At 34.6% G+C, this 14187-nt stretch overlaps 1 long non-coding RNA gene across 1 annotated transcript; it reads right to left on the minus strand.

Annotated features, from left to right (window-relative positions):
* Positions 1-2374: 2374 nt before the first annotated feature.
* On the minus strand, positions 2375-11731 carry LOC131070860 (uncharacterized). The gene is made up of 4 exons (XR_009112413.2): positions 11292-11731; positions 11063-11165; positions 3082-3154; positions 2375-2963 (listed from the first exon to the last, which is right to left on the minus strand). It is a non-coding gene; the product is annotated as an uncharacterized LOC131070860 (long non-coding RNA).
* Positions 11732-14187: the final 2456 nt, after the last annotated feature.

The raw sequence follows: 14187 nt of genomic DNA on the forward strand, positions 1-14187 counted from the left end.
CCTGTCCTTGCATTCTCTCCACTCAAACCCACTCAATTCACTGTCTTGGTAGACTGAGACTCAGATAATTGATGTATTCCCCCACTCTTGCATGTGTTTTCATGTGATAGCACCCTGCACTGAAAAGGAAAACAAATTACATGGTCCCTATGATCATTGCACTCTTTGATATGGATTGTTCAACGTGGAAATGACTGAGGACATACTTATTTAAATGTTCTTCAAACCTCCTCCAGTGGTTATGACCAATATTTGAACTTGTATTATCAACTAACACCTAATCACCCATATAATGCAAAAAATGCTTTTGTCAACTTTGGACAGTATGGCAATTTTATCCCAAAACTGAACATAGACTTAATCTAAGACCACCATGCCTATAAATTATCATAAAAAGGTTCAAAGAGGTCTATAAGACCTTTGCAAAGAATTGAACACCATATTTGACCCCCCTTGATACATATTTTCAACATAATGACAATTTTGGCAATATTTGTCAACATGACCTCTTTAGGGCTCAAAACACCACCTAATGACCTCAAGGACCTTGATTACATAAAGAATGGTCATTTTTGACGTTATTACATATTGAAATCCAAAATGACTCAACATGGCCAAAAAGAAACATGACTCTATTTATGCCCATACAATTGGGTTACAACATCAAAACCGTTCAAAACTAAATTTAAACCATATTTCAAAAGTTGCTTTCAAAGTTGCAAAAATTGGCATGACAATAATGACAACTTTTTTATAGCATATACACCCCAAAATTTCCAAATTGGATCTGAATACATCAAAATGGCCTCAAATAGCCTCATTTGGAGAAAAGAACACAAAACAAACATGAAATTCAAATTTTGACTTCTTGGACCAAACTAAATCCCTAGGGTGTTCCCACACCACAAACATGGACATACCTAGTGTTGGTGTTACCTATTTTTCTGCTTTCAGGATAAAATAGGCCCACATAAAGACTATTGTCTTATTTTAAAAAGAGTCCCTTCTTTATTGATTCACATCATGAAGGACACAAAACATCTATGTGTTTGAAATTTGTAAGCAAGCCCTTATGTTTTTTCACTCTCCTCACTTTTGGACTCACCAACAATTAGTGATTACAACCAATGCAAGAATTTGTGCATAAAATGAAGCCCTCAATGTTTTTACACCTTAATTTCAACAGTAGTCATATGGGTATTTCACTGATTTAGGCATCACAATCAAAATATATTAAGTTGGAGAGATAGTCATCACAATCATTCCAAACCCTAAGTATTCTAGGGTGATGTTCACAGTGCACAGTATACAGTGGAACCATTAGCATGAATGATCATTTAAGTGGGATAGTCAATGAAGAAAAGAACAATGGATGTTGTGATCATGATGGTGTCAATCATAGGAAGGGAACTCTAAGCATCAACATCTAAGGGTATTGCTCCACCAAATGAATAGAGATAGACGAAGATGTTGCTAAGTATAGGCTTAAAGACAAAGACTAAGATCTACTCCTACAACCATATTATAGTGGTCACCTACTAGGAGCTCAAAAGGAGGAATAATTGTCAAGTATAGTAAGGAGCAGAGTCGTAAGGCACTCACTGTCTTTTCACAGTGCAACAGACTTAAGGAGAGAGTGAGACATGAAACGCCATAAAGCATACACAAAGATAGAGGTATTGTGCTCATGATTGGTACATATGGTATCAAATACCCCATAACAATAGAAGGGTAGTTGGAGAAGTATTGAATAACCCTCATCTAGGGATTTGAGAAAAGAAATCAATATATTGTCTTAGTGGTAAAATACGGTGCATAAAGAATGCAGGTAATAGCATAAGTTTCAAGCCCAAGAGCAGGGTTATATATTAGCCCTCTCATGCGTAATGAAATTGAAGATATGAGTGATATGAGTTAAGACATATATTTAAAGGACTCTCAAATCACAAGGGCATCCAATTCAAGATATAGTCATAATGTCCATGCAAGCAACCACAAAATAATAATAGACATGAAGCTGATCAAAACCAAGGAGGCAGTCACCAAATACACCAAAAGATCACTGTGAACACAATCTAGAACACAATGTAAACATGTAAACTATGAAAAAGATAAAACTTATTGCAGCTACGTATTTAAAGTTGAAAAGTTGTTTCATCTAAAGTGCATTGTAAAGATATAATAGAGATCAAACACACATATTTTAAATTGTAGGCATTGAGAAAACAAATCAGATATATACATCATCATTTAATATCAATTACAAAAAACAAAGTATGTAATTTGTGATAATAATTATGGAGTTCTTATTGGCACAACCATCCAATAATGTATACACATATTTGCATTTGGGACATTGAATACCATAGCACATTATAAGAGAGAAGAGTATCTGGAGTTTTGTATTATCTTTAAAGATGCATATTGAAATAATCAAATGATATTTATGGATAGGGTCTTGAGTAGTTCACTTAACATGTATCAGAGTATAGTGACATGAGTCACAAAATTGCATTTCATCCATAATAGCATCTTATAAAATAGCACGAACCAAAAAAAAATGATAGAAAACAATCAAATTCAAGCAAATCTAGCTTGGATCCTCAAAAATCTATTAAGTCTTCGGAGTCTGCAACCTATATGAAACAAGTCATTGTAGTTGAAGACCAAGATTGAGCTTGAAAATTCAGAAGAGACGGTCTCTATCCAGTCATCTGTCAGCAACTCTGTCACCCATCCTGTCGTGTTTGTGTATGTCATTGTGCATGCAAGAACAACTCTGACCAGTCCCTGCCATAACAAAAAATAATAATCTAATCTCCATGATGTATTGTTGTAGATCCCTTCTCGTGACATACCACTAAAAAAAAGCGATGTCAAACTACAGTCGATGTTTTCCCATGCCTCAATTTTTGATGGTGACCTGCAATGACAGAAAGTCATTCACAAAGAGGTCCAACAACCTGCATAAGAAGACAATGATGATGTGAATATGTTGTGTTGTGGCAATAAAATAGCATAACATTTCAGTGTTGACAACATAAAATTAAATTCAAAACAGGCCAATATATATCTAAAAACCTGTGTGAACATGCAAATGAATGAAAATCCATGTATCCGCTCCTCGTGGAAAACAAAAATGTCCAATGTCAACCTGCATGGCAAGAAACACAGTGTTATAAAATGCATGACGAATGTGAAAAACACACTGTGTACTGATTTGAAAAACAAAATTGCGAAACACACCGTGTTCTAAATTACATGACAATTGCACATTTACAGATTTGGATATGTAATAAAAAATACATGCATAAATGGATGCGACTACCTGCACACATCTATTATTGTAATCACTAATGGCAAAGTAAAGCTAAAGAAATAAGGAAAACAAAAAATTGTATGTGCTAGCCACTATTCTCCACAATCCATGCGTTGTGAAACCATATTATTGTCAAAAGATAGACGTCGATGAGGACTTATTGGGCTAGAAGTTGAGGATGCTTTGTAAACATTGGACACAAATGGAGGATACATTGAGCAAGTATAATTTATATTAAAATTATGCACATGAATTTTCAAAAATGGGAGTGACTAGCAAACCTGTGTTCCATGGAAAAGAGGCAATACCTACGATGTGCGGTCCGCCTGTTTGATGAGATTGGTTGTTTCCTTTCCTCCCCATATTACCATTGTAAGGGAACATGAAAAAATCTATTTGAGGAACTTTAGGAGCCAAAGTGTGTTGCCTTCCACCATACCTATGAAACCGAAGATGATCCCTGCTTGCACTAAACCATGGACGCATTCGAAATGTGCTTGTTGTAGCTGGATCCAAATTAGGACCGAAATCAAAAGGTAATGCATTCAATTGCTGTAGATCTATCTTTAAATTTTGGACACAATAATAGATGGATTGCATTTGTGTTGCTGATTGTGGCCTTGTTTCTAATAACTTCTTCAATAAATCAAGTGTTTCAGCACACAATGTCATTGTGTGCATGGGTGAAACACTATGAGTGGGGAGATGGAGGAGACTGTTGAGGAGTAACAATATTACATCTATTGTCTTCAATCACGCCAGGTGTGGCAGTTTGTATTGGATTTGCCACAGATTCAGTACCTTGTGGAACATTGTCACCTTCATTAATAATTTCAGATGCTCATTTAATAACTTTCCAAAAATAAAAAGGAAAAAAGGAAAAAAGAATATTACAATTGAGTAATTCTACATATACAAGACCCAAATTCACCACTATCACGCACATCCTTTTGCATGGCAACAACCTTCAACACGTGCTTGCAAGTGTTTCCTTGCAAACTCCAAGGACAATCACAAACATATAGGTCACAACCAAAAATTCTTACGACATACCAATTGCATGAAGACTGACTTTTCACTCAAAACCATCCAGGTTGATTTTCATCAACAACATCAACATCGAGGATTTTCCTTGCCCTCTCAATACTACTCTGCAAATGGCGCACCATATAGTTGCTGATCATAAAGCCATTTTGCTACAAACTCCACTTATGTCTATAGAATCACTCCATTTTATGGGCAAGGCTATAATACAGGTGATCCATTCGCTTAGTGCATTTGCCTTGATGATCACACACGAACTACGTCTTCAATTTGCAATGATAAGCCTCGATGGCAACATTTGTGTCCTGGTTGTCATGTGGGAAATGCCTAAAGTTTTTTGCCCACATCGCTGCAAACCATAAAGATAACAACTATGAATCCAAATGTATGTCGTGCAACATTAGATGGTCTACAAGAAAACAAAACAAAGCTATAGCTCACCTATACGTCCATTTCCTTGGCACCAAGTTCTATAAAAGTAGTCATGGAAATGAGGTTGGTCACTAAAATCATCAGAGAAATTATCCAAAAGGTGGATAGTTCTCTCTTCACTATCATCCATTGCCATCATGATTGTCCCTAGGCGGTGAAATATTTCCATTGCCCTATCCTTCAAAGCGTACCTATACACGTTCTTCAACCATGCGTGGCGCACGTGCCAAATACAAAGCAAAATACGACACCCAAATATAGCCCTTGTAAAAAGACAACAAAAGGACATAACCAAGACATCCAAGCACAATGAGACATGTCATAAGAATTAAGATGAAAAAATGCAACTAACAAAACACGACATACTGTATGGCTTGTATCTCTACAACGCAATCGTCAGTCAAAAAGGCGTTGATCCTCCAATCAAGTCTGGTCTACTTTCCTCATCACTGCAACTCCACCGACCAAGCCTGAATGTCCTCTCTCTTGTTCTGTGAGCACACTGCCCATGCAATAGGCACCCCAGATTGTTGTTCATAAAAAAGTAGTAGTGAATACAATTGGTATTGTTTGGTAATCAACCAAACACAATCGTTAGCTCAAATAAGGGCAGTGCACAACTAATCTCCACACAAAATGACACTCCATACAATTTCTAAAAATCCTTCAACCACAACGGGTTTTTGCATAATTTTGAGTAGCTAAATCTTCATGATCTGCATCCCTATAACACCACAAAATATGACTAAAAAAAAAACTATGTTTTGCAATTCTGGGAGTTTAATTTTTTTTTCCAGTGCTATTTTGTGTCGAGATTAGCCGCTAGCATCAAGGCATCCATATTTAAAAAAAACATAAATAAGAATGCATAGAAAGGATTAAGAGGATGTAACTCCATATTTATTGGTTGTAAAGGTGGAATCCATGGAAATAACCAAGTTGTGGGAGTATTTGACCATCATATTCAGAATCCATAGAGTTTGGATCCCCATGATGAAAGGCTGGTCAGTGCCTTGAGGTGGTTGGAAATAAAAAAAATAGCCGCATTTTCTAATTGCCATAGCATTATACTATTGGAATCATTGGCATGCTTATGCAAGAACTTGGACTTCACCTTTCTCTACGCATTCAAGATGTCCTTACATGTTAGGAATTCGTCTCTCCTCCTCAACAAGGTACAAAAATGATGATTAGATAGGTGTCTATCCATGATAGCATCAACACTAACATCCATTAGCAACAAGCTCTTAATATAACTTCTGCATTCAACTGAATATTTGGACGAAATCGAGAACATGGCTCATTCATTATATCATCAACGTCATGACAAAATTCACTGTTTGCATCCACATGAAACCTTTGATTGAATACCAGTATAGCTACATCCAGTCTACCTTTCATCACCTTAACGATAATGTGGCACTGGCAGCCCCATTTCTTTGTAAAGTTCCTTGCATGTTCCTTTGTGGGAGGATCATTCCTATGGTCATCTGGACCATACACACACCAATAACTGAAATGCACATTGCCGTGTTGTTAACAACCAATCCGAAGATAGAGAAAATATTGCGTACATATTAGATGAATGATGCAATGTACTCACCACGAATACATCGTCATCGAGTGCTCTTTTAAGCTTCCACTGTGCTTCTCATTATGATGGGTACAGATAAAAGCGGCTTTCGCACTTTCAACCAAGGCTTCCCCTGTAAGAAAATCATCCAATCTATGAAGAGGAATTGCTACGCAATGGTTAGTATGACCATCAACTTCAACAACAACTGGACTCCAATGGAGATTGTTGGCTGAAAAATGACTGACACCATTGGCAAAATCTTGAACTTGTAAGTCCATTAACAAATGGCATTTGTGTTGTCTCACCATCCTAATAACATATGCACAGGACAATATTATCATGAATTCTAGACGTTATTGCTTCCCATAGGGGAAAGAAAACATATAACCAAAAAAAAACAAAAACAAGTTGATTCGATGTCTATAACAATTCATCATTAACACATTCAAATAGTTGTTCAGAGGTATTTCAATAATGTATTATTCTTACTGTAAGTGTACTCATATCCTCCATCACTGAAGTGATTCACTCGTGCAGTTAACCTTACATAACAATGTCAATTTTTATATGTGTTATGAAGATGTTGCCTATGTATGTCGTTCCATTGGTTCTGTAAAAATAATATAAGATAAAAGAAAAATTGTTGCATTCTGTACATAAAATGTTGAATCAGTGTTTGAGAGAAATAAAGAAATCATGTGACCAAACGACACCCTACCAAGTGTGGGTGGAAGGCGTGCAGGTGGAAGAGCACTTACTGTTCTACACAGTGCATAATAACATTTGCAGTCTGGGGATATTGGCCACCCCACATTGACATATTCTGAAGAATACATTATCTCTTGGGGTTGACGACCTTGAATTTGGCAAGGACTAAATACCTTAAATAAACATATACATTGAATGCAACATCCTAGACCTATGACCATTTCCCCCACATGAAAGATGCTGGGAAACACTGTGAATTGTTTCCAGTAATGTGAAACAAGTAACATTGCTACAAGCAACCTCAGATATCAAAGAAATCATTGACATCTCTTAAAAAAATATGAAATTAACAATTCACAAAAATAAACAAAGCATAAAAAAGAATGACATTCTGCAATTTGTGCTTAGAATATGGCCAACAACATAAACTAAATGATACATTCTTCTAACAGGGCTGCCAAATACCAGTTTCCCAGCAACTACTAACTTCTAGTTTACACATTCCATCAATCCAACATTGCAATCATGTAGCTAATTGCATAGAGGTAATTTTATTTTGAGGGGTGTACAAACCTCGTTTACCTGAGGAGATATTTTCACAAATCAAGTGAATGGTTTCAAGAAATGTGCATCGTAGGCCATCAAGTACACTTCATATCATCCATGAACTTAACTTAGTCATATTGTAAAAAACAATGTGATATACAACCTGCAAGCCTCTATCGCGAATTAGTTCAAGAACCTCCAATATGAATCAACATACCATGTTGATGACTAACAAAATTGAAGAGCATATAACAAGAGAATGACATTGTGTTTCACATTTAAAATGTTACATGGAAAGGATGAAAGGCATGTACACCAAAACCCATGCGGTAACCTCCAAAACCCACATATGTCCATTGCTACCACAAACCACAAACCTCAAACATACAACTCATTGTTTACATATGTAGACATAAAGCTCAATTAGTAATAGAAAGAAGGAGGGAAATCTTAAAAATATGATGCATCCTACAAATGGTGACTAGTAGTTGTGCATGTAGTGAAGAGCATTAAACGATCAATCGTCATCTCTCTCATTGGTTATGTATTTTATTTTGTGTAGTGAACGGAAAGAGGTGATGATGATATACAAAGAATAGAAGAATCATTTTTCAAAACAATGACGCAGTACTGCACCGCACACACTAAAGATTCCAGTACCACCAAAAACAAATGGTAGTTTAGATAGGAGGTCTAAAAATGAGAATTTAGAGCCTCTCAAGAAATGCAACTGTAGAAATCACATTTTCATTAACTACCAAATATTATTTATGTGTTTGTCCTAACTTTAATAAAAAATAGCTTAAGCCCATCTCTCTTGTTGGGCACTGGAACTGTGTTTGCACATCATACAAACCAAAAACTTCATTTCTAGGGGTTGGAAAACATGAGTGGTTATCCTACCTGCAACATTCAAATCATATTCAACTTAAAACAAAACTCGACTATTGAAAAGAAATGGCCATGATGTAAGGGGATCCGACTGGGGTTTTCAAACAACTGGAAACAAAAATTGAAACTTTTCAAATCTGCTTAGTCTGTATCTCTGCTTTACATTTCATTTCAAATTTCGTTGTGCATTTCTTGTTGAAAATAGAAAGGTTGTCCACACTTAATTTAAATCAGTTTACTATATTGATATTGACTCAATTAAATAACTACACAATTTAAAAATAAGGAGAATTGATCTGAATTCAACTATGCAACTAAGACTAACACTGAAATTTAATAAGATGTGCTCCTTGATTGTTCTTGTTTAGCACTTGATTAATGACCAGGAAGATGCCTATAATTGTTGCACTGAATGGAACATTATAAAATTGCACATATGCAACATGATCAACTATATGTAATGGCTCAAAATGCAATGTGATTAGCTATATGCAATGCCTCTATATGTTGCACTGAACGCACATATCTTTTCTTTTATCTAAAGGCTATGATCACAATTCAAGACTGTCTATTATCAAATTGGCATCTACTTATGATAGAGGATGTACTAATTGAGCACCCTACGTTTGTACTTGTCAAAATCTTACGTGGAAATGTTTAAAACACTCCCATTTTTTAATCTAAATTAAACTATCATAAATGCCATGACACACAATGTAAATTCAAACCAAAATAAACAAAACTGCAGTTTTCCACACACAATAATCTTTGTAGAAAACAGGATGGTTTTCTAGTAAATTAGGAGAGCATAGTTGGGTTAGGGTTTTGTATTCCCTTATCAGCTCCACAAATATTATGGCTCTTAATTATAAGGGCATAATCTATTGCTCTATTCATTGCATATTTTTCATCTAGATTTATCCCATGAAAATCGTGTCATTTGTTAAATTAATTGGCTTAAAATTTATTCCTTGATAATCTTATGTGAAACACGACCATCCATTTTTTTTGATGAAAACCTTTAGAATCAAAGTCCTTTGTTCACTCAAACTCAACAAACCTCCTTCCTTATCATTTTCATAACCAAGTGTTGTATGCATTAAAAAGGGCAAACAACACCAATGACCTGGTTATTTACAACTACTTTGGGTTACGTAAAAGCAAGCCACTAAGATCACTTGATATTTTATAATGAAGACCCAATTTCAACACCCAAAGGGTATGTATGAGAAATCCCAGAATTAAAAATTTCACAAGACCTTATATGACCCAGAAAATTCACTTTGTGTTCAAATCAAGTGTACATTTTTGGATGATGTTTGATTGTTTGTTAAATGTTATGATTTTAGATGTTTGAAAATTTTAGTATGATATTTTCAATATAAATTTTTGCATGGTAGACTTGTCTTTTGATGGTGTTCTTGAAGTGTTTATAATGCTTAAGCAACATTTTCCAACATACTAAAGAATTCCTAAAATGCTTGTATATGTTGAAATTTTGCATATGGGAAAAACATGCAATTTAATTTGAAGGCTTGAATTTTAATGAGATCATGAAGATTCAATGTTGGAGAGTGCAACAATGTTAAGCAATACATTTGAAGTGCATAGTGGTTTCCACAGTGTTAAGAGAATACATAAGAAAAACTTAGAAGGTTGCAAACATCTATTTAAGGCTGCCACAATGTGGTAAAGTAAAAAAAATTGAATCTTACATACGATTTGTGAAATGTTTGATGATGTATAGGTGTAATACAACCATTCAATGTGACTAAATTTTTATCAGACAATGCCTTTGAGGTATTTCAAATTTTATAATAATGAGGTATTGTATAAAAATATTGGTTCATGTTGAAGTGATTTTCAATAAAGGAGTTCAAATCATGTATTCTAGCCAAGAGGGAATGATCAAACACCATTCAAATTGGTTTTTATTTTAGTAATGGAAAAGTTGTTTCTATTAGATTATTGTTTGCATAAAATATAATATAATTTATAACAATACAAATAATATTTACTAACAATAAGAATAACTTGTACTAATTACTAAATTATCTACATAATTGAAAATATACTAACATAAAATATAAAAAAATCCTAACCTTTAAGTAAGTGTTTAAAAACAACAAGAATAGGTTATAGTACAACCAAATATGCCAACACTATCGAGATGTTTTCCATGGAACAAGAAATCACCTCTACATTCTTATTATGCACATCAAATCATGGTGGTATTCCCAAAATAACGAGAGTAAGGATGAACACACTCAAAGGGAGTAAAATAAGTTAAAGTACTGATAAATGGCATGATACACAATGTAAATTCAAAACACAATAAACAAAACAACGGTTTTCCACATAGTAATCTTTGTAGACAACGCGAGTTTTCTAGTATATTAGGGGAGCATAGTTCAAACGCACATTTTTGGCCAAAATTAAATATGCATACTTTGTTTCACCGAAAAAATCCAACTTCAGAGGCCAAAAACCTAAACAAATTCCATGAATAACTGACATTGCAACATTAAAGAGATGGGTTCCCTTACTAGTTTTTTTGTGTCAAATTATTCACTAACCCTCGCCGAATCCAACCTCATTTCCCGTGGTGACAAAAACCCTCATTTCCTCCAATTTCAAATGCACAAAACCCTGCATTTTTGGCTTAAATTAGATATCCATACTTTGTTTCACCCAAAAAAATGCCCTTTCAAAGACCTAAAACATTAAAAAAACTCCATGAATAACTGAAAATTGCAACATTAAAAGGATGTGTACCTTACTGGTTTTTCTCTTTTGAATTCTTCCTTCACCCTCACCAAATCCAACCTCCTTTCATGCAGTGAAAAAAACCGTTGTTTTCCCAATCCTATTTCTTACAGCATCTCTCCCTGGTCTCTCTATTACGACATCCAAAAATCATTCGTAGCCCATGTCTTAATGAAAAAAAACCCGTTGTTTTCCCAATCCTGTTTCTTGCAGCGTCTCTCCCTGGTCTATCTTTTATGGTGTCCAAAAATCGTTCGCAGCCTGCCGAAATGAAAATGTTGTGTTTTAAACACAACATAGTTGTCCGCCAACACAAACCTCCCGCTGACCGTCCTTATTACAGTCGCTAGCTACGAACCGGACATTTGCCGCCAAAATTCCCCCACCGTCTTCGCTGTACGTGAGTTTCCGGCTGTCAGAAATGCTTGACGTCGAAAGGTCGACGTTCGTTTTCACGACACCGTCTTCGCTGTATAGGAGTTCTTGATCGTCAGAAATGCCTAACATTTAAATGTCCTCGTGTTCATTTTTCACGTCCACGTTAGAAAATGAAGCGCTCCACGCGGGGCCCATAAAAGTCCACATATGTATGGCAGATGCCCATACTGTATGACGTGCTATTTTACGTGGAGAATAGCCACTTCCATTTAATGTTATGAGCTCAAATGATTTAGAGGAGTCGTATGATACTTTCAGATGTTATTTCCAACTTCTGATTTGGTTTCCAAGATTCTTTGAGGTAGCGTCTATTTTAATAAGTCACATGGTTGAGTCTAGTTATCATCTTTCATCATCGGTATCACTCTTTCATAATCAATTTTGAGTGTATTATTGAGCTATATTTAATTAATTTAATTAATTTTATCATTTTCATTGAAGTATTTAAATAAACACCTTAGTATCATAGCTCATTAGAAAAATAATCGAAATATTTAAATGATGAGATCTTCAAAAGTGACTTTTGTTGTCCACAATGTTTTTAAAGATTAATAAGTCACTCGTTAGAGTTATTAGGCTTAATAATTTAATAAAGTGATTTTAAAAAGGAGTTTCTTGAAAGTTCCTTATAAAGTTTATAAAAAGGAAAATTGTGAGCTCATTTGCTATGTTGGGTTTATTCTATTTCTCTTATTGAAACCCTTATTGTTTTGGAGATCAAACTCGGTTCATCTCAACCTCTCGAGGACAAAAAACCTCTTTGGGAGATCAATTTTGCTAGTGAAATATTCCTTCCTTGTTGGTGATTGACGAAGTCACTTAAATTCGCATTAGTCCTTCAATGGTTATGGTATAAAATTAATGAAGTCTGTAAAACAATAAATTTTGAGCTTTGTTGTTGTGATTGAATTTTTGCCATGAAAGTTATGTTTGGACACCATAAATTATAATATAAGGGTCTTGTTGAATGTGCTTGGATTCATTGCAAGTGTTGAGCATTTCAGTATTGGTGGAGATGATATTGAAGCTTCTATTTTAGTGTGGGTTATTTGTTTGAAGGTTTCTTGTGAGTTTGGATGTCAAGTCCTATTTCTAGTCATTATGGCGTGTGATATGATCGTTTTTTGGAAAGCCTTGGTTCACATAAAAAAAGGAGTTATTTTACATTTCTAATTGTTGCAATATGTATTTTTAGAATTGAAATATTTGTGAAAGCCTCGTCAATATTTGTGTGCTTGGTAAGTGCAACTTGTTATTCTATTTTCTACTTTTCAATACTAGAAAATATGTATGAAAAGAGCATAACATTCTTAGAGTTATTGTTATTCATATCCATGCACTACTCCAATTTTGTAATTGAGAACTTTTTAGATTGAATTTCAAATATATGCAATATTAATGATTTGTTTCTTCCGGCTTCAATTGTGTGAGAGTTTTTTGCATCAACTTTTTGGATCACACTCTGTGATCCATCATCGGGATGTATGTAAGAATGCATAAAGAGAATGAGAAATGGTAAGTTTCAGACCAAAAAATATTAAAAAGGAGAGGGGAAGGAGGGAAAGGAAGTGCATGGAACTCATAGAAAGTGGAAAGACAAGAAAAGACTAGAGTCAAAGAAAATAAAACCCAAAAGATAATAAAAAGGAAAAAGCACAATAAATCTAAAAAGAGAACAAAAATACAATATGAAAATAATAAATGAATTAGGAAAAGAATAAACTAATAAATGAAAAATATCAAAAGCTTAATGTACTAAAGCAATAGAATTTTAATAAATTTTTGGAGAGGAAATAAGGGTAAAGCAATAGAATTTTAATAAATTTTTCGAGAGGAAATAATGGAGAATTTGTAGAGTGACAGTGGAGGGAAAGGAGAGAAAGGTGAAGTGAAATATGGAGAATCTCGATGAAGTGAGGAAGATTTTTGCAATCCTATTGACCATATTTATAGGGTCGAAGAAAAATAGACAAACTATAAGAAATTGGATCAAAAACTAATGGAAGGCAAAATTCATTTTTAAATTTATACCCAAAAATTTATTTGTTGTGATTTTTGCCAGTATGGAAGAGGGAGAAGATTCTAAAAGGAGGATTACGATTGATGGAAGGGGATTTGTTATATATGCAGAAGTGGTTTCTTAACGTTGATCCAAGGTTGACGAATCCCATGAAACTGCCATTTGGATAAGATTATATGATCCGCCCATAGAATTTTGGTCTAAGGAAAGCCTAGAGAAAATTGGGAGATCATTAGGCACCATTATTGATGTGGATGAAGATTTGGTTAATGGTGATTCTTATTTTTATGCAAGGATCAAGATTGCAACAATCAATCAAATCTCGAAGGCTATAAGGTTGTGGGCATATAAGACTCATTGGATTCAATCTATTGAAGTAAAGGAGGGAAATTTTTTTTGTCTTAAGTGTCATTGTAGAGTTCATAGAAAATTGGACTATAAGTTAAC

The sequence above is a fragment of the Cryptomeria japonica genome, chromosome 1 (assembly GCF_030272615.1).
Source record: "Cryptomeria japonica chromosome 1, Sugi_1.0, whole genome shotgun sequence".
NCBI lineage: Eukaryota > Viridiplantae > Streptophyta > Pinopsida > Cupressales > Cupressaceae > Cryptomeria > Cryptomeria japonica.